At 43.8% G+C, this 20242-nt stretch overlaps 1 pseudogene; it reads left to right on the top strand.

Moving 5' to 3' along the window:
• The first annotated feature begins 1032 nt into the window (after positions 1-1032).
• Positions 1033-1149, top strand: LOC126206175 (5S ribosomal RNA; annotated as a pseudogene).
• The last annotated feature ends 19093 nt before the right edge of the window (positions 1150-20242 follow it).

Below are 20242 nucleotides of genomic sequence, written 5' to 3'. Positions count from 1 at the left end.
GATAACAACAATGTGCAAAAATGTTAAGTCCCCACAAAATTAACGTTAAGATCAACCTGATAAATTGATTCTGGGAGGAAAAGCAAAGGAAATATTGTTTCAATTGTAATGATTATTTTCTTAAAAAGATTGCTTTGAGAACAAAAATTATTATTGGGGCAATTCTTCAACAAATTAATTACAGTTAATATACATTACATTATCAGATGTGCGCATTGCTGCTTCATTACCTTATTTAAAAAATATACCTCGTCCTGAACCTTGACCAGAGGCCCATGTCGACGCCCGCCGACTCCTCACACACAACTCCGACTGTCTCTCGCGCGCTACTGGCACGAACGAACTACATGCTCTCGCGACTCGCTACGTACAACTTCCTCGCAACTGCTACATGCTCTCGCGACTCGCTACGTACACCTACTGCCTCGCAACTGCACTACATGCTCTCGCGACTCGCTACGTACAACTACTGCCTCGCAACTGCAACTGAACTCTCGCGCGGTCAAGCGCAGACTAGCAACGATAAATAACTCTCTGGTCAGAGATTCTGTCATGCCTCGCCATCGCTGCTACCGAATACATACGTGTTTCAAAGCACCACTAATTTTAAATGTCTCCATTGCCATAAATTTAAGAGAAGCCATGCGACTAGACCTCCTCGCCCAATCCATTACTCACTAAACGTTGGTATTATACACTGTCATGCGAGGCATCGAAATTGAGCTGGAGCCTCACCGTAGGGGACAGTTGTCATAAGAGTCTAAGACACAAAAAACGACGTACCACGAAGGAATTATCCGAATGGGACGGAAATCGGTAAACGTAACGTATATGTACAGTCAGACAAATGAATACAGTTTCCGAAAAACTGGATGCTTCATTCATCAGAAAGAGCTTGACAAACTGAGCAAGTCAATAGCACATTGATCGACCTCTGAGCCTTACGCAAGAGGTTTATTCGACTTGCCGTTGATTGATAGAGTTGTTGGATGCACTCCTGAGGAATACTGTGGTGCAGTATGTCCAACTGGGGGCAACGGCCTTGCCGCAGTGGATACACCGGTTCCCGTGAGATCACCGAAGTTAAGCGCTGTCGGGCGTGGCCGGCACTTGGATGGGTGACCATCCAGCCACCATGGGCTGTTGCCATTTTTCGGGGTGCACTCAGCCTCGTGATGCCAATTGAGGAGCTACTCGACCGAATAGCAGCGGCTCCGGTCATAGAAAACCATCAAAACGACCGGGAGAGCGGTGTGCTGACCACACGCCCATCCGCATCCTCAACCGAGGATGACACGGCGGTCGGATGGTCCCGATGGGCCACTTGTGGCCTGAAGACGGAGTGCTTTATGTCCAACTGGCGCGTTAGATAGTCAAAGTCCGGAGATGGTTGCAGGGCTCTGTCCATAATGTCCCAAATATTCTCAGGTGGGGAGAGATCCTACGACCTTTATGGCCAAGGCAGGGTTTGGCAAGCACGAAGAGAAGCGATTCAAATTCTCACCGTGTGCGTGGAGGCCATTATCTTGAAGAAATATAAGCCCCCACTGGCTCGCCATGAATTGCAACAAAACGGGGCGTAGAATATCGTCGACGTACCGCTGTGATGTAAAGGTCCCGCCGATGACAACAAAAAGGGTCTGCTATGAAGTGAAATGGTGCTATAAACCATTACTCCTAGCTGTCGGACCGTAAAGCAGGCGACCATTTGTTTGGTATCCTACTGTTGTCCAGTGCATCGGCAGACACGTCTTCACCTTGGAATCTCAATAACTGGAGCACAGCTTTCATTGATGTGTCTCGCTACGAACTGAGCCCCGATGACCAGCGAAGACTGTCTGGAGACGCCACAGACAGCGGTAGGATACCAACCTGACTGCAAAGGTCCCGAGTTCGAGTCTCGGTCCGGCACACAGTTTTAATCTGCCAGGAAGTTTCATATCAGCTCACACTCCGCTGCAGAGTGAAAATCTTATTCTGGAGACATACCCCAGGCTGTGGCTAAGCCATGTCTCCGCTATATCCTTTCTTTCACGAGTGCTAGTTCTGCAAGGTTCACAGGAGAGCTTCTGTAGAGTTTGGAAGGTAGGAGACGAGATACTGGCAGAAGTGAAGCTGTGAGTAGGGGGCGTGAGTCGTGCTTGGGTAGCTCAGATGGTAGAGCACTTGCCCGCGAAAGGCAAAGGTCCCGAGTTCGTGTATCGGTCGGGCACACAGTTTTAATCTGCCAGGAAGTTTCATATCAGCGCACACTCCGCTGCAGAGCGAAAATCTCATTCTGGACCAACCTGACTGTCGTTCGCCACACGGCCATTTCTTTTCATAGCAGGACCCCTTCGGTTATCGTCCGCCTTACCATTACGGCTCAGTGGTAAGTCGACGATGTTCTACAACCCATTTTGTTATCCTTCGTGCGAAAGTCATCCTGTACTTACATTTCAGTAAGATAATACCCGCAAGCACATGGCAACAGTCTCTACCGTTTGTCTTTGTGGATGCCAAACCCTACCTCGGGCAGCAAGGTCTCCGGATCTGTCCCCAACTGTGAATGTTAGGAGCATTATGGGCAGAATCCCGCGCCCTCCCCCGACCAGATCGGGATGTTGACGACCTAATGCACCAGTTGGTCAGAATTTCGCACGATATCCCTAAGGAGGACATCCAACAAATCTATCAATCAATGCCAAGCCGAAAAACTGCTTGCATAATGGCCAAAGATGGACCAAGGCGTTGTCCACTTGCTCAATTTGTGAAGCTGTTTCTCTTGAATAAATTATCCAGTTTTTGTTAAATTGTAATCACTTGTTTGCCTGTACATCTACATCACTACCTATCTCCGTCTCATTCGGATTATCCCTTTGTCGTGCGTCGGATTCTTTTTATTCATTTGCATGTGTAAGTCCTTCGTCTGACGGGAGCGTCACAGTCAGAGGACTAAGTACAGAAACAAACACAACCAGTAAGAAATGAGCAATAAACGTCAACAGGAACAGAAACGGACTGCTTGGCTGTGTTGCAGACTGCTCTCGTGCCATGTGAGCTGTCCGGATCCCATGATCAGATAGTGCGAATTTTTAAACAAAGGTGCATCTTCTACGGGCATTTATATGAAGCGCAAATATGAATTCAAACAGTCTTTATGAACAATCACTTACAACAGACTGATAATTAACAATATCTATTTGCCACCAAAACTGGAATTCAATGTGTCATATGTAAATAGAAGTAAGAAGACGCGTCTTTTCATAAAAAATGAGAAATGTTAATTAACATATATTTGATGAATTTTGTATTTAAATATCGTAGGTATTCGAACTGAAAGGGAAAAAATATATGACCACAATGAGACTCGATGTAGCGATTACCAGTCTCGAGAGCTACCGATTTTTTGTTTTTCCATTTTTATGTGTTTTACGCTTCACGAAAATTCTCGTAGAATATGCATCGTTGTTTAAATATTTCCATCTGTCGGAAATGGAACCCAGGCCACCGATGTGGGAACTGAATAATCTTCCACAACACAACATGGCCCACTGAAAAACCACCCTTAGTTTGGTTAAAGACGCTTCGAAAACTTCAAAGAACTTTTTAGAATTTCAGTGTACTACTTTGGTTCATTGATAAGATTCTGAACTTCATGCACCCCATTAACACAGAAAATTATAAAAGTCAGATCTTCTTGTGAGTGCTGTCTGTTCTCGAAACAAATACAATAGTCGATGTTTCATCAAATATTTGTTCCCTGACATACCTTTTAAAGGACCTTTTTTGTAGTTTTGACCAGTGATATCTTCCGTAAGTATACGGGACACTTTTTAAAAAAAAAACGCTGTTCGTGTTTTTGCAAACGACAGAACTTAACAAAATGATTGGTAAAGGGTGAGCTTTCAAGCCTACAAACATTTTTTTCTTTTTTCGAGTCAGGTTGTAAGGTGTGTAATGTGTTAAGAACTGATCTACTATAATGAGTACTTCCACTAAGCTCTAATGTATCGAAGCTATACTCTGTTATATGAACGTCCATGATCCAGTAATAAATTTCGTAACGCTATTTGATTACGAGTAACCAAAACAATTAATCATAGTAGCAGAAACTTACACAAAATCCGTGCAACGTGAAACTGACTTGCATAATTTAGGTAACTGTACATCAAATAGTGTGTAACCCTCTTAAAAGTCTCTCAAAATTATGGGGTATAAATGTGATTAGCTTGTAACTAAACACGGTGCTATGGGATGGTTTCCCTTGACTATAATCACAATACTTCCATCTGAAAATGGTCTAGCACAGAAATCACCTCACCGAAGTCACTGAGTAACGATGCAACTCAAGGACATACCCGCACGAATTACTGCAAGAGCTGTTGACTTCGGTACCGTGCTCTACAGAAATTATTGCGTGAAAATATCTTGATGTTGTTGTGGTTTTCAGTCCAAAGACTGGTTTGGTACAGCTCTCCGTGCTACTGTGTCCCATGCAAGCCTCTTCATCTCCAAGTAACTACTGCAACCTTGCAACCTACAGTCTTCTGAGTCTGCTTACTGCTTTCATCTCTTGGTCTCCTTTACGATTTTAACCGCCCCCCCCCCCCCCCCTTCTCCTTGCTTCCCTCCACTGCTCAATTGATGATCCCCTGATGCCTCAGAATGTGTCCTACCAACCGACCCCTGCATTTAGTCAGGTTGTGCCACAAATTTCTCTTCTCCCCAATTTTACTCAGTACCTCTTCATTAGATACGTGACCTACCCATCTAATCCTCGGCTCTCCTCAGTAGCACCACATTTCAAAAGCTGCTATTCTTTTTTTTCTAAACTGTTTGTCGTCCATGTTTCACTTCCACACATGGCTACAATCCATAGAAATACTTTCAGAAAGGACTTCCTGACCCTTAGATCTGTACTTGATGTTAACAGGTTTCATATATATATATATATATATATATATATATATATATATATATATATATATATATATATATATATATATATATATATATATATATATTAAAACCTGCCACAGCAAACCTGACTCAGCGTTATCGACGAAACAGACTTTTCATAACGTAAACATTTGTACATGCAGACATCTACATCTACATCTGCATCTACATGACTACTCTGCAAATCACATTTAAGTGCTTGGCAGAGGGTTCATCGAACCACAATCATACTATCTCTCTACCATTCCACTCCCGAACAGCGCGCGGGAAAAACGAACACCTAAACCTTTCTGTTCGAGCTCTCATTTCTCTTATTTTATTTTGATGATCATTCCTACCTATGTAGGTTGGGCTCAACAAAATATTTTCGCATTCGGAAGAGAAAGTTGGTGACTGAAATTTCGTAAATAGATCTCGCCGCGACGAAAAACGTCTTTGCTTTAATGACTTCCATCCCAACTCGCGTATCATATCTGCCACACTCTCTCCCCTATTACGTGATAATACAATACGAGCTGCCCTGTTTTGCAACCTTTCGATGTCCTCCGTCAATCCCACACCGCGCAATAATGTTCTAACAGAGGACGAACGAGTGTAGTGTAAGCTGTCTCTTTAGTGGACTTGTTGCATCTTCTAAGTGTCCTGCCAATGAAACTCAACCTTTGGCTCGCCTTCCCCACAATATTATCTATGTGGTCTTTCCAACTGAAGTTGTTCGTAATTTTAACACCCAGGTACTTAGTTGAATTGACAGCCTTGAGAATTGTACTATTTATCGAGTAATCGAATTCCAACGGATTTCTTTTGGAACTCATGTGGATCACCTCACACTTTTCGTTATTTAGCGTCAACTGCCACCTGCCACACCATACAGCAATTTTTTCTAAATCGCTCTGCAACTGATACTGGTCTTCGGATGACCTTACTAGACGGTAAATTACAGCATCATCTGCGAACAACCTAAGAGAACTGCTCAGTTTGTGACCCAGGTTATTTATATAGATCAGGAACAGCAGAGGTCCCAGGACGCTTCCCTGGGGAACACCTGATATCACTTCAGAGAGAGGGATATTGCAAGGCGCCACTGAGGTTAAGGCTCTACTCAATTTAATTTGCCACTGACATGCATTGAGAATACCCACTCAAGGTGCAGGTCCTCTACCCCAGCCCCCCCTCCACCCTGGGTGCAGATGTCCAGATGTATGAAAATGAAAGGAAGCGGAAGAAAAGCTTGGCCCTAATACGAGGACCGTAGCTGCGCACCCTAACAACCATTAATCATTACTAAGTAGTGATGGTGAGTCTAAGCCACTATAATGAAACAAGGATTACAAATCACGTACATTTATTGATTACAAATTAAAATAATAGTGCTCAGAACAAATACTGTATCAAATAAGTCGTACTCATGAACATGAATAGAATTTCTAGCAGTCATAGAAAAACAAGTTTTCTCTACATATCTCTCAGTAATCCATTAAAAAACCTGAAATACAGGAGAGAATGACGAAACTGAACACTTAAAGCTTTATCCTAATTAACGAAGATGCAGACCTTTAATCAGCATCTATCTTACTAAAAGTAATCGATCTTGGAATCTCTGCAGTAGCACGCGACTAAATACCTGAGACTACGCTTGCAGTTTATCATCAGTCCAACAAGCGCAATGAAAGCAATTTAAGTGTGCTCCTTCTAATACCTCCTGACTGAAATACACTGCTGGAAAAAATTCATACATCCTTTTAGAAGTGTCAAATTCACTCAAGATTCATTGCTGCAAGAGTGCATGCGGAGTACGTGAAATGATTACTTTTACAGTTCAATAGTACATGCGGTTGTGAGGTGTCAGGTATCGACCCATGATGAAACATCCATATTAGTAAACGGTGTAGCCTTTACAAGTGGCAATGCAGGCGCTGACTCTGGCATCGAGTCGAACGAACAGATGTGCAGAACTATAGACCTATATCTCTAACGTCGATCAGTTGTAGAATTTTGGAACACGTATTATGTTCGAGTATAATGACTTTTTTGGAGACTAGAAATCTACTCTGTAGGAATCAGCAAGGGTTTCGAAAAAGACGATCGTGTGAAACCCAGCTCGCGCTATTCGTCCACGAGACTCAGAGGGCCATAGACACGGGTTCACAGGTAGATGCCGTGTTTCTTGACTTCCGCAAGGCGTTCGATACAGTTCCCCACAGTCGTTTAATGAACAAAAGTAAGACCATATGGACTATCAGACCATTTGTGTGATTGGATTGAGGAGTTCCTAGATAACAGAACGCAGCATGTCATTCTCAATGGAGAGAAGTCTTCCGAAGTAAGAGTGATTTCAGGTGTGCCACAGGGGAGTGTCGTAGGACCGTTGCTATTCACAATATACGTAAATGACCTTGTGGATGACATCGGAAGTTCACTGAGGCTTTTTGCGGATGATGCTGTGGTGTATCGAGAGGTTGTAACAATGGAAAATTGTACTGAAATGCAGAAGGTTCTGCAGCGAATTGACGCATGGTGCAGGGAATGGCAATTGAATCTCAATGAAGACAAGTGTAATGTGCTGCGAATACATAGAAAGATAGATCCCTTATCATTTAGCTACAAAATAGCAGGTCAGCAACTGGAAGCAGTTAATTCCATAAATTATCTGGGAGTACGCATTAGGAGTGATTTAAAATGGAATGATCATATAAAGTTGATCGTCGGTAAAGCAGATGCCAGACTGAGATTCATTGGAAGAATCCCAAGGAAATGCAATCCGAAAACAAAGGAAGTAGGTTACAGTACGCTTGTTCGCCCACTGCTTGAATACTGCTCAGCAGTGTGGGATCCGTACCAGATAGGGTTGATAGAAGAGATAGAGAAGATCCAATGGAGAGCAGCGCGCTTCGTTACAGGATCATTTAGTAATCGTGCAAGCGTTACAGAGGTGACAGATAAACTCCAGTGGAAGACTCTGCAGGAGAGACGCTCAGTAGCTCGGTACGGGATTTTGTTAAAGTTTAGAGAACATACCTTCACCGAAGAGTCAAGCAGTATATTGCTCCCTCCTACGTATATCTCGCGAAGAGACCATGAGGATAAAATCAGAGAGATTAGAGCCCACACAGAAGCATACCGACAATCCTTCTTTCCACGAACAATACGGGACTGGAATAGAAGGGAGAACCGATAGAGGTACTCAGGGTACCCTCCGACACACACCGTCAGGTGGCTTGCGGAGTATGGATGTAGATGTAGATGTAGATGTAGATGGCGAATAGTCCTGGGATACGTTACGCCACGCCTGCTCGACCTGTTCACGTAGTTCTGTAAGAGCTGTTGGTTGACGAGTCACAAGAGTCTATTCTTGTTCCATCATATCCTATACGTGCTCTACTAGAGACAAGTCCAGGGATGTTGCTGGCCAGGGAAGTTGCTACACTTCTTGCAGAACAGTGTGTGGGCATGCATTATCCGGCTGGGACAGCACATCATCTTCCTGTTGAAAAAAGAACGGCAAAAGGATGGGTCTAACAACATTCTGCACGTACCGAGCGGTGGTTAGTGTCCCCGCCAGAAAACCAAAGGCGAACAAGAGTTGTACTTTATCACAGTCCAGAGCATGAGACCTGGTTGATTGATTTGGGGGAAGGGACCAAGCAGAGAGGTCATTGGTCCCATTGGACAGGGGAAGGACGGGGAAGGAAGTCGGTTGTGCCCTTCCAAAAGAACCATTCCGGCATTTACCTGAAGCGATTTAGGGAAATCACGGAAAACTTACATCAGGATGACCGAACGCGGGTTTGAACGGTCATTCTCCCGAAAACGAATCCAGCGTGCTAATCATTGTGCCGCCTCGCTCGTTCAAGAGACCTGGATGGGACCAGTGTGTCTTGGACGAATGTACTCTACGAGACAGCGCGCACCAGGTTTATATCGAACGTGCAAACAACCAGCACCTGCCTGTAGTCAGAATTTGCTCTCATCGCTGAAGACGTGCCATTCCATCTTCTAAACGAAAGTCGGACGGCACCAATCAGGCCATGGACGTCGATTCTGTGACTTGAGTGGGTTGGGCTAGACGTGTGCCTGTGATCCTACAGCTAATAACTGATTCACAGCAGTTCGTGTCGGCACATCTGGGCTCACAAGCATTCTTACCTGTGGTAGCTGTACGATCTGCCACTGCTGCCCTTAACTCCCTCCCCCCCCCCCTCCGCCTCCTCCGACGCTCCTGGACAGCGTCTCTGCTGCGTGGACGTACAGACCCTCCTCGTCTACGGATCTGAGAATTTTCGTGTGACCACTGATACCAGCATCTTTGCTTGTGTGGCAATTCTCCGGCAGGACCATTCTGCCACTCGGAAGGACACAACTTGAACACTTTCAAACACACTCAGTTGCCTGTAGAAAGCACGAGTGTGTCTCCGTGGCATGTTTGCCTACTTGCTTCACATTTTGCACCACACTGGCTGAGAGCATTTTCTATTAAAGTATTGTAGACACAGAGGCGCTCCGGTGGCTATGCCACTACGCTCTCTGTTGGTGGACGACGTTGAAACCACCATCAGTACAACTACTATGTAAGTGGGCTGCTTCTGTGTTGGCAGCGCTGTGTAGCGCTTTGCATTGGATCTCTGACTGCGATTTCTTTGTAAGAGACTCTGTGGCTGGTTGGACTTGTTGTTGGGAGTTAATCGCCAGTAGTGTTGGGCGGTTGGAAATTAGTCGCCAGCAGTGATGGAAGTACCGTTGGGCAGTTGGAGGTGAACGGCCAGCAGTGATGGATGTTACATGTGAGAAGTTAGCTCTGATGGAGGGTAGAGGTATGAAGTGATGTTCCACTTGGAGATTGAATATTATTCATGATTATATACCTTTGTACTAGATGTCGATGACGATTTATGTTTGTGTCTGAACTGGATGTTACATTATTAAGGTAAATAAATACATTATTTGGTTTGCAACAAAATCTTTCCTTTGCTAACCACATGCTAATTAGTAGTTAGTGGCTTTAGTAGTTCCAATCTTTTATGTAGCTGGCAGTATTGACGCTCGCTCTATTGTAGTAGTTCGCGTAATGAAGAGTTTTGTGAGGTAAGTGCTTAATGATATGTATAGGTTATTGTTAAGATTTCTTTGTAGTCGGGGCCATTCTTTTAAATTAATTATTTGAAGTCAGGTTATCCCTTTTTTTGAGGAGTCAGATTGCGTTGCGCTAGAATATTGTGAGTCAGTGTTGACATGATAAGAATAAGTAAAGAAAAAGTAGGTTCACTTCCATTCAATTTCACTCAGCAGTTTAAGTAAAATATTTGTTAAAGAAGACATGCCGTCATTGGATCAGAATCGACGTCCTGTTTCCACGTGAACTAATTCTTTTCTGGCAGTGTATTTTTCATGTTGCCTATTAATAACCACTGCAAATAATTGTAATAGTCTCACCAAATCTCCAACTGCAAACGCCGCCTCCGACCAACTTACAATTCACAGACGCCACGTCCAGAACACAAGTATGATTTAAATTCAGTCGGCTGCATGGCCTCTCAACCGCCATAGCGCCTAAGTTGGAATCGAATGGGGCTCGCCAAAGACGCAACATGCAGTGCTGCACGAATAGACAGCTCATAGACCTTGCGTGACTAACCAGTATCGAGGATATCTCTGCGAAAAACACAAAACTACGAATAAAATGAAAGAGCTGTTTAACATGCTTTTTCCCAAATTTCGTGGCAGCAGGGTATGTTACTGAATTCCTCTGTGTGCGAGAAACGATGTTCGTTGATACGCATCAACGATTACAGCTCTGTTATTGGAAACCAGACAATGGATGTCAAAGAAATAGATTTTACGTTACAGCAGAGAAAACGAGATGCACTGAGAGACGGGTTCTTTTTAAATCGATCATGCAGGGTTAACAGTCCACAAAACGAAGAGCTTCAGGGCAATATCGTTCGAAACAAATAACCGGTTTACGAGTATCGAATGTGCACGATTTCTGTTGCGTTTGTACGACAAAGAACAAACAAAATGTCTGTGAAAGTTTTTCAGTTCTAAAAATTGTTGCACCCTTACACCCCACCAAACTCCTCATACTGGCCTCCTTCAAACATACGTTTATATGAAATGACAAAATTTGCATTCAAAGAAACTTTCTGACACTTTATAACACTGTGCTATACACGGTTTCAAGTCTAGACCCTTTGCATCTCAGGCAAATGCTCCGAGCTGTAGAGACATGACTGTTTAACACAAATAACTGCACCAGTCACATATATATATATATATATATATATATATATATATATATATATATATATATATATATATTATGTTTAACATAAAGCTATGAGTTTCGAGCATATTCTACTCCTCTTCAGGCGTGTATATATACAGGCATATGTTATTAAATTAAATTATATAACGTCACAAGTACCCTAAATTAACAAAGAAATAATAAAGTTACAACTCACTGCTTGCATTCCTTTCACAGGAAAACTCTCCTACAAAACACAAAACATTTTCAGACTACATAACATTAAAATTGCCTTCACAACACATAACAAATTGCAGCAAACACCGAGATACAATATTAAAACACATAAACACACACGATTAGACATTTATTAAACAGTATGTGGTTCCTGCAAGCTGGCATGGAAAGATATGCGAGGGTGTTCGTTTTCTCCGCGATCTGTACGAGATTGGAACAATAGAGAATTATTGTGAAGGTGGATCGATGAACCCTCTGCCAGGCATCTAAACGTGATGTGCAGGGTACCCATGTAGATATAGATGCAGATGCAAAGTCCTCTTTGTAGGCCAAACCGGGCGAAACTTCCAAAAAAGATATAACGAACATATAAATGCCTACCATACTAATAAGTACAGTTAACCAAAACAGCCACCCATATAAAAGACACAGGCCACCCATTCCATGGTATTGCACGTGATCATCATATATTAAATAAAATGGACAAGGGAAAACAAATGAACTTACATGAAGAATTGGAAATATTCATTCATGGCTCGGTACGTGGAGACATGTTACTAAACGATAAACCTGAAAGTAATAATATTAATTTATTTACAAAACTTCTCCAATGTTGAATGCCGATATCATTGAAAAAACAATGTCTTAACCAACTAATCACCTAATATGTGCCATGACATAAACATATCTAGATGTAAATCTTTCATCTTCACTGTATACTACAGGTGCAGCAACAGATGCTTTTTTAACTTAGCTTTTAAGACTCAATGGATTGATGTAAACAAGTGATTGTGAAAGCATTAAGTTGCGATATACTTTATTGTGCTCTATGTGCCAGACACCGAAATTGCTAACAAAAATGTACGTAAATGCATTAACAAAATGATTAATCATGCCTATTCCATAATGTACACACTATAACATATTTGTCTTCCTGAACAGGCGTCTTTTTCGACGCACGATCTCACTGGCACACAAAGTAAAGGAAGCTATTCTCACGGCATATTATTACAATGTAAAAGTAAACTATAAATGCACCTTCTATCTAAATGCCCTGTGTTAACAAAATATTAGCAATAAGTGACTATTGCAGTATATGTTATTTCATAAAAACCTTACTACACGGTCGCAGCCCTTAATTAACACCCATATGTTGTTATTGTGGTCTTCAGTCCTGAGACTGGTTTGATGCAGCTCTCCATGCTACTCTATCCTGTGCAAGCTTCTTCATCTCCCCGTACCTAAGCCTACATCCTACTGAATCTGCTTAGTGTATTCATCTCTTGGTCTCCCTCTACGATTTTTACCCTCCATGCTGCCCTCCAGTACTAAATTGGTGATCCCTTGATGCCTCAGAACATGTCCTACCAACCGAAACCCTTCTTCTAGTCAAGTTGTGCCACACACTCCTCTTCTCCTCAATTCTGTTCACTATCTCCTCATTAGTTATGTGATTTATCCATCTAATCTTCAGCATTTCTTCTGTAGCACCACATTTCGAAAGCTTCTATTCTCTTCTTGTCTAAACTATTTATCGTCCATGTTTCACTTCCATACATGGCTCCATTCCATTCACATACTTTCAGAAACGACTTCCTGACACTTAAATCTATACTCAATGTTAACAAATTTCTCTTCTTCAGAAACGCTTTCCTTGCCATTGCCAGTCTACATTCTACATCCTTTCTACTTCGATCATCATCAGTTATTTTGCTCCCCAAATAGCGAAACTCCTTTACTACTTTAAGTGTTCATTTCCTAACCTAATTCCCTCAGCATCACCCGACTTAATTCGACTACATTCTATTATCCTCGTTTTGCTTTTGTTGATGTTCATCTTATATCCTTCTTTCAAGACACTGTCCATTCCGTTCATCTGCTCTTTCAAGTTCTTTGCTGTCTCTGACAGAATTACAACGTCATCGGCGAACCTCAGACTTTTTAATTTCTTCTCCATGCATTTTAATACCTACTCCGAATTTTTCTTTTGTTTCCTTTACTGCTTGCTCAATATACCGATTGAATAACATCGGGGAGATGTTACAACCCTGTCTCACTCCCTTCCCAACCACTGCTTCCCTTTCATGTCCCTCGACTCTTATAACTCCCATCTAGTTTCTGTACAAATTGTAAATAGCCTTTCGCTCCCTGTATTTTACCCCTGCCACCTTCAGAATTTGAAAGAGAGTATTCCAGTCAACATTATCGAAAGCTTTCTGTAAGTCTGCAAATGCTAGAAACGTAGGTTTGCCTTTTCTTAATCTAGCTTCTAAGATAAGTCGTAGGGTCAGTACTGCCTCACGTGTTCCAATATTTCTACGGAATCCAAACTGATCTTATTTTTACACTTTTCTGCTAATGTAGTGGCTATTGGAGTACGTAGGACGGGGCAGGTAAAAGAGTGTGCTGAAACCTGACGTCCAGTGATATCTGCTGCATTGTTTTGGTTTGGAGCCCAACAAGATATCTGATATTGTGTGTTGAGTTGGGGAACGTAGCATGTGTGGGAAGAATGCAGTTTTGCGTTAATTGTTATAGTGGGATTTTGATGTGATACACTTTCAACATGTCAGTTTTGCACTTCCAATTTAGGCGTTCTATAGCTTCAATTGCATTGTATTTAGTTTTGGTACACTAGCGGCAGTGTTGGATAACATTACTCTCTAGCACCGACGTTGCCTTCGATGTGTTTCATAGCAAAATAAGTTATTAAATGGATCTAAACATTAGATAGTTATAAAAAATCGATGGCCTTTCAGTGTGTGGCTGGGAATCGACTATCTCTTTATTCAGAACAATACTAACAGTTCGGTCGTCATTTGTTCCAAACTGGTGCATCTTAAATCTATTGCAATAAAAGTGGCTTCAGTCTATTAACGATTTTATGAGTTTTTAAACCCATTTATCTCACTTAGAATATTATTTACATTTTTTGTATTAAGAACGAATATTTCCATTTCTTCCATAATATCTATTCTTTTAGTACCGGTCTTCGGGTATTGCGCAAACTTTCCAGAGTGTCTTCGATTTTTGCCAATGTTGATCTGTTACTTTTTCCAGTCTGTAGCACTTCATGTGACTTTCAAATCGTGGACGATATAATATTTGTTAAATTGGCTACAGGTAATTTTGCAAATGCCAGATGAGTCCAGATCTGTGCCTGTCGGTTTTATATTGTGAATAGGTCTTCAGCTTGGGTTATTTCTTGTACTAGAGCTGATTTTTACATCTACATCTACATTTATACTCCGCAAGCCACCCAACGGTGTGTGGCGGAGGGCACTTTACGTGCCACTGTCATTACCTCCCTTTCCTGTTCCAGGCGCGTATGGTTCGCGGGAACAACGACTGCCGGAAAGCCTCCGTGCGCGCTCGAATCTCTCTAATTTTACATTCGTGATCTCCTCGAGAGGTATAAGAAGGGGGAAGCAATATATTCGATACATCATCCAGAAATGCACCCTCTCGAAACCTGGACAGCAAGCTACACTGCGATGCACAGCGCCTCTCTTGCAGAGTCTGCCACTTGAGTTTGCTAAACATCTCCGTAATGCTATCACGGTTACCAAATAACTCTGTGACGAAACGCGCCGCTCTTCTTTGGATCTTCTCTATCTCCTCTGTCAACCCGACCTGCTACGGGTCCCACACTGCTGAGAAACACTCAAGTATAGGTCGAACGAGTGTTTTGTAAGCCACCTCCTTTGTTGATGGACTACATTTTCTAAGGACTCTACCAATGAATCTCAACCTTGCACCCGCATTACCAACAATTAATTTTATACGATCATTCCACTTCAAATCGTTCCGTACGCATAATCCCACATATTTTACAGAAGTAACTGTTACCAGTGTTTGTTCCGCTATCATATAATCATACAATAGAGGATCCTTCTTTATTCGCAATACATTACATTTGTCTATGTTAAGGGTTAATTGCCACTCCCTGCACCAAGTACCTATCCGCTGCAGATCTTCTTGCATTTCGCTGCAATTTTCTAATGCTGCAACTTCTCTGTATACTACAGCATCATGCGCGAAAAGCCGCATGGACCTTTCGACACTATCTACTAGGTCATTTATATACACTCCTGGAAATGGAAAAAAGAACACATTGACACCGGTGTGTCAGACCCACCATACTTGCTCCGGACACTGCGAGAGGGCTGTACAAGCAATGATCACACGCACGGCACAGCGGACACACCAGGAACCGCGGTGTTGGCCGTCGAATGGCGCTAGCTGCGCAGCATTTGTGCACCGCCGCCGTCAGTGTCAGCCAGTTTGCCGTGGCACGGAGCTCCATCGCAGTCTTTAACACTGGTAGCATGCCGCGACAGCGTGGACGTGAACCGTATGTGCAGTTGACGGACTTTGAGCGAGGGCGTATAGTGGGCATGCGGGAGGCCGGGTGGACGTACCGCCGAATTGCTCAACACGTGGGGCGTGAGGTCTCCACAGTACATCGATGTTGTCGCCAGTAGTCGGCGGAAGGTGCACGTGCCCGTCGACCTGGGACCGGACCGCAGCGACGCACGGATGCACGCCAAGACCGTAGGATCCTACGCAGTGCCGTAGGGGACCGCACCGCCACTTCCCAGCAAATTAGGGACACTGTTGCTCCTGGGGTATCGGCGAGGACCATTCGCAACCGTCTCCATGAAGCTGGGCTACGGTCCCGCACACCGTTAGGCCGTCTTCCGCTCACGCCCCAACATCGTGCAGCCCGCCTCCAGTGGTGTCGCGACAGGCGTGAATGGAGGGACGAATGGAGACGTGTCGTCTTCAGCGATGAGAGTCGCTTCTGCCTTGGTGCCAATGATGGTCGTATGCGTGTTTGGCGCCGTGCAGGTGAGCGCCACAATCAGGACTGCATACGACCGAGGCACACAGGGCCAACACCCGGCATCATGGTGTGGGGAGCGATCTCCTACACTGGCCGTACACCACTGGTGATCGTCGAGGGGACACTGAATAGTGCACGGTACATCCAAACCGTCACCGAACCCATCGTTCTACCATTCCTAGACCGGCAAGGGAACTTGCTGTTCCAACAGGACAATGCACGTCCGCATGTATCCCGTGCCACCCAACGTGCTCTAGAAGGTGTAAGTCAACTACCCTGGCGAGCAAGATCTCCGGATCTGTCCCCCATTGAGCATGTTTGGGACTGGATGAAGCGTCGTCTCACGCGGTCTGCACGTCCAGCACGAACGCTGGTCCAACTGAGGCGCCAGGTGGAAATGGCATGGCAAGCCGTTCCACAGGACTACATCCAGCATCTCTACGATCGTCTCCATGGGAGAATAGCAGCCTGCATTGCTGCGAAAGGTGGATATACACTGTACTAGTGCCGACATTGTGCATGCTCTGTTGCCTGTGTCTATGTGCCTGTGGTTCTGTCAGTGTGATCATGTGATGTATCTGACCCCAGGAATGTGTCAATAAAGTTTCCCCTTCCTGGGACAATGAATTCACGGTGTTCTTATTTCAATTTCCAGGAGTGTATTACAGACGGAGCACAAGCTCGGAATGATTCAAGTATCGGGGGAAGAAAATCGGCCGTGCCCGTTTGATAGGAACCATCACGGCATTTTCCTCGAGCGATTTAGGGATATGACGGAAAACCTACATCTGAATGGCCGGACGTGGATCTGAACCGCCACCTCGCTCAGTTACTCAATTACTTGGGCTGAAACCTAGGTATAGGTTGGTTTCATTATCGCAGTCGAGGCTGATAGTTTCTTATATACAATTAAGTATCATGTGATAGGTTCTACATCGTATACAGGGTGGTCCATTGATAGTGACCGGGCCAAATATCTCGCGAAATAAGCATCAAACGAAAAAACTACAGAGAACGAAACTTGTCTAGCCCGAAGGGGGAAACCAGATGGCGCTATGGTTGGCCCGCTAGATGGCGCTGCCATAGGTCAAATGGATATCAACTGCGTTTTTTAAAAATAGGAACCCCCATTTTTATTCGTGTAATACGTAAAGAAATATGAATGTTTTAGTTAGACCACTTTTTTCGTTTTGTGATAGATGGCGTTGCAATACTCACAAACGTACGTGGTATCACGTAACATTCAGCCAGTGCGGACGGTATTTGCTTCGAGATACATTACCCGTGTTAAAATGGACCGTTTACCAATTGCGGGAAAGGTCGATATCGTGTTGATGTATGGCTATTGTGATCAAAATGCCCGACGGGCGTGTGCTATGTATGCTGTTCGGTATCCTGGACGACATCATTCAAGTGTCCGGTCTGTTCGCCGGATAGTTGCGTTATTTAAGGAAACAGGAAGTGTTCAGCCACATGTGAAACGTCTACCACCAGCTACAACAAATGATGATGCCCAAGTAGGTATTTTAGCTGCTGTCGCGGCTAATCCGCACATCAGCAGCAGACAAATCGCGCGAGAATCGGGAATCTCAAAAACCTCGCTGTTGAGAATGCTACATCAACATCGATTGCACCCGTACCATATTTCTATGCACCAGGAATTGCATGGCGACGACTTTGAACGTCGTGTACAGTTCTGGCACTGGGCACGAGAGAAATTATGGGATGATGATAGATTTTTAGCACGCGTTCTATTTAGCGACGAAGCGTCATTCACCAACAGCGGTAACGTAAACCGGCAACGGAAAATCCACGATGGCTGCGAGAAGTGGAACATCAGCGACCTTGGCGGGTTAATGTATGATGCGGCATTATGGGAGGAAGGATAATTGGCCCACATTTTATCGATGGCAATCTCAATGGTGCAATGTATGCTGATTTCCTACGTAATGTTCTACCGATGTTACTACGTTTCACTGCATGACAGAATGGCGATGTACTTCCAACATGATGGATGTCCGGCACATAGCTCGCGTGCGGTTGAAGCGGTACTGAATAGCATATTTCATGACAGATGGATTGGTCGTCGAAGCTCCATACCATGGCGCGCACGTTCACCGGATCTGACGCCCCCGGATTTCTTTCTGTGGGGAAAATTGAAGGATATTTCCTATCGTGATCCAGCGACAACGCCCGACAACATGCTCAGCGCATTGCCAATGCATGTGCGAACATTACGGAGGCGAACTACTCGCTGTTGAGAGGAATTTCGTTACACGTATTGCCAAATGCATTGAGGTTGACGGACATCATTTTGAGCACTTATTGCATTAATGTGTTATTTAAGGTAATCACGCTGTAACAGCATGCGTTCTCAGAAATCATATTTTCACAAAGGTACATGTATAACATTGGAACAACCGAAATAAAATGTTCAAACGTACCTACTTCCTGTATTTTAATTTAAAAAAGCTACGTGTTACCAACTGCTCGTCTAAAATTGTGAGCCATATGTTTGTGACTATTACAGCGCCATCTATCACAAAGCGAAAGAAGTGGTCCAACTAAAACATTCATGTTTCTTTACGTACTACACAAATATGTAATAAAAATGGGGGTTCCTATTTAAAAAACGCAGTTGATATCCGTTTGACCTATGGCAGCGCCATCTAGCGGGCCAACCATAGCGCCATCTGGTTTCCCCCTTCAAGCGAGAAAAGTTTCGTTCTTTGCAGTTTTTTTCGTTTGACGCTTATTTCGTGAGGTATTTGGCCCGGTCGCTATCAATGGACCACCCTGTATACGATGTAGAACCTATCACATGATAACTATTCGTATATAAGAAACTATCAGCCTCGTTTGCGGTAATGAAACCAATCTATACCTAGGTTTCAGCCCAAGTAATTGAGCCTTCTTCAGAAGATATACCTGAATCTATAAATGTCTAAAAAGGCATGGTTTAGAAATAAAACTGAAACAGCCGGAATAGGCGTAGTCACATTTTAAAAATGCGGTACGTGAGCTCCCGAGGCCCACCGCACTGCGTCCATGGAGACGAGGCGCACGCCAGAGCTGAAGTTAAGTCTTGGTATTGACTTAGTACTTATGTACAGCATTTTTAAAATGTGACTACTCCTATTCCGGCTGTTTCAGTTTTATTTCTAAACCATGCCTTTTTAGACATGTATAGATTCAGGTATATCTTCTGAAGAAGGCTCAATTACTTGGGCTGAAACCTAGGTAAAGGTTGGTTTAATTACCGCAATCGAGGCTGATAGTCTCTTATATATTAGATTATCACGATTGCTGACCGTGCTGCAATGTTGAAAACACAAAAATAACTAACTGTGTTTGTAGATCACGGCAAAGTATGTGGATGAGTACTTGTAAAGTGCGAAATTATTGCCACCTCACACCTCTAATACCATAGAAGATAGCCGGCCGGAGTGGCCGTGCGGTTCTAGGCGCTACAGTCTGGAGCCGAGCGACCGCTCCGGTCGCAGGTTCGAATCCTGCCTCGGGCATGGACGTGTGTGATGTCCTTAGGTTAGTTAGGTTTAATTAGTTCTAAGTTCTAGCCGACTGATGACCTCAGAAGTTAAGTCCCATAGTGCTCAGAGCCAACCATAGAAGATAATCCGTCATTTAACAGATGCCCTGCCATCCCATCCTCCATCGTGTCAGTGTTTTCCATGTACACCTTCCCTCTCCAGTTCTGCGGAGAACCTCCTCAGTCCTTACGTTATCAGTCCACTTAACTTTCAACATTCTTCTGTAGCCCTACATCTCAAATGCTTCGATTCTCTTCCGTTCCGGTTTTGCCACCGTCTGTCAATAGCCTTATCCAAGCAGTAATACCGGTTCCCGTCAAATCACCGAAGTTAAGCGCTGTCGGGCTTGGTTTACACTTGGATGGGTCACCGACCATGTCTGCCGAGTGCTGTTGGCAAGAGGGTTGTACTCGGCGCTTTTGAGGC

Source organism: Schistocerca nitens, chromosome 1 (genome assembly GCF_023898315.1).
Source record: "Schistocerca nitens isolate TAMUIC-IGC-003100 chromosome 1, iqSchNite1.1, whole genome shotgun sequence".
Classification (NCBI taxonomy): domain Eukaryota; kingdom Metazoa; phylum Arthropoda; class Insecta; order Orthoptera; family Acrididae; genus Schistocerca; species Schistocerca nitens.
The sequence above is the reverse complement of the archived record's forward strand: the minus strand, read 5'-3'. Positions and strand labels throughout refer to the sequence as shown.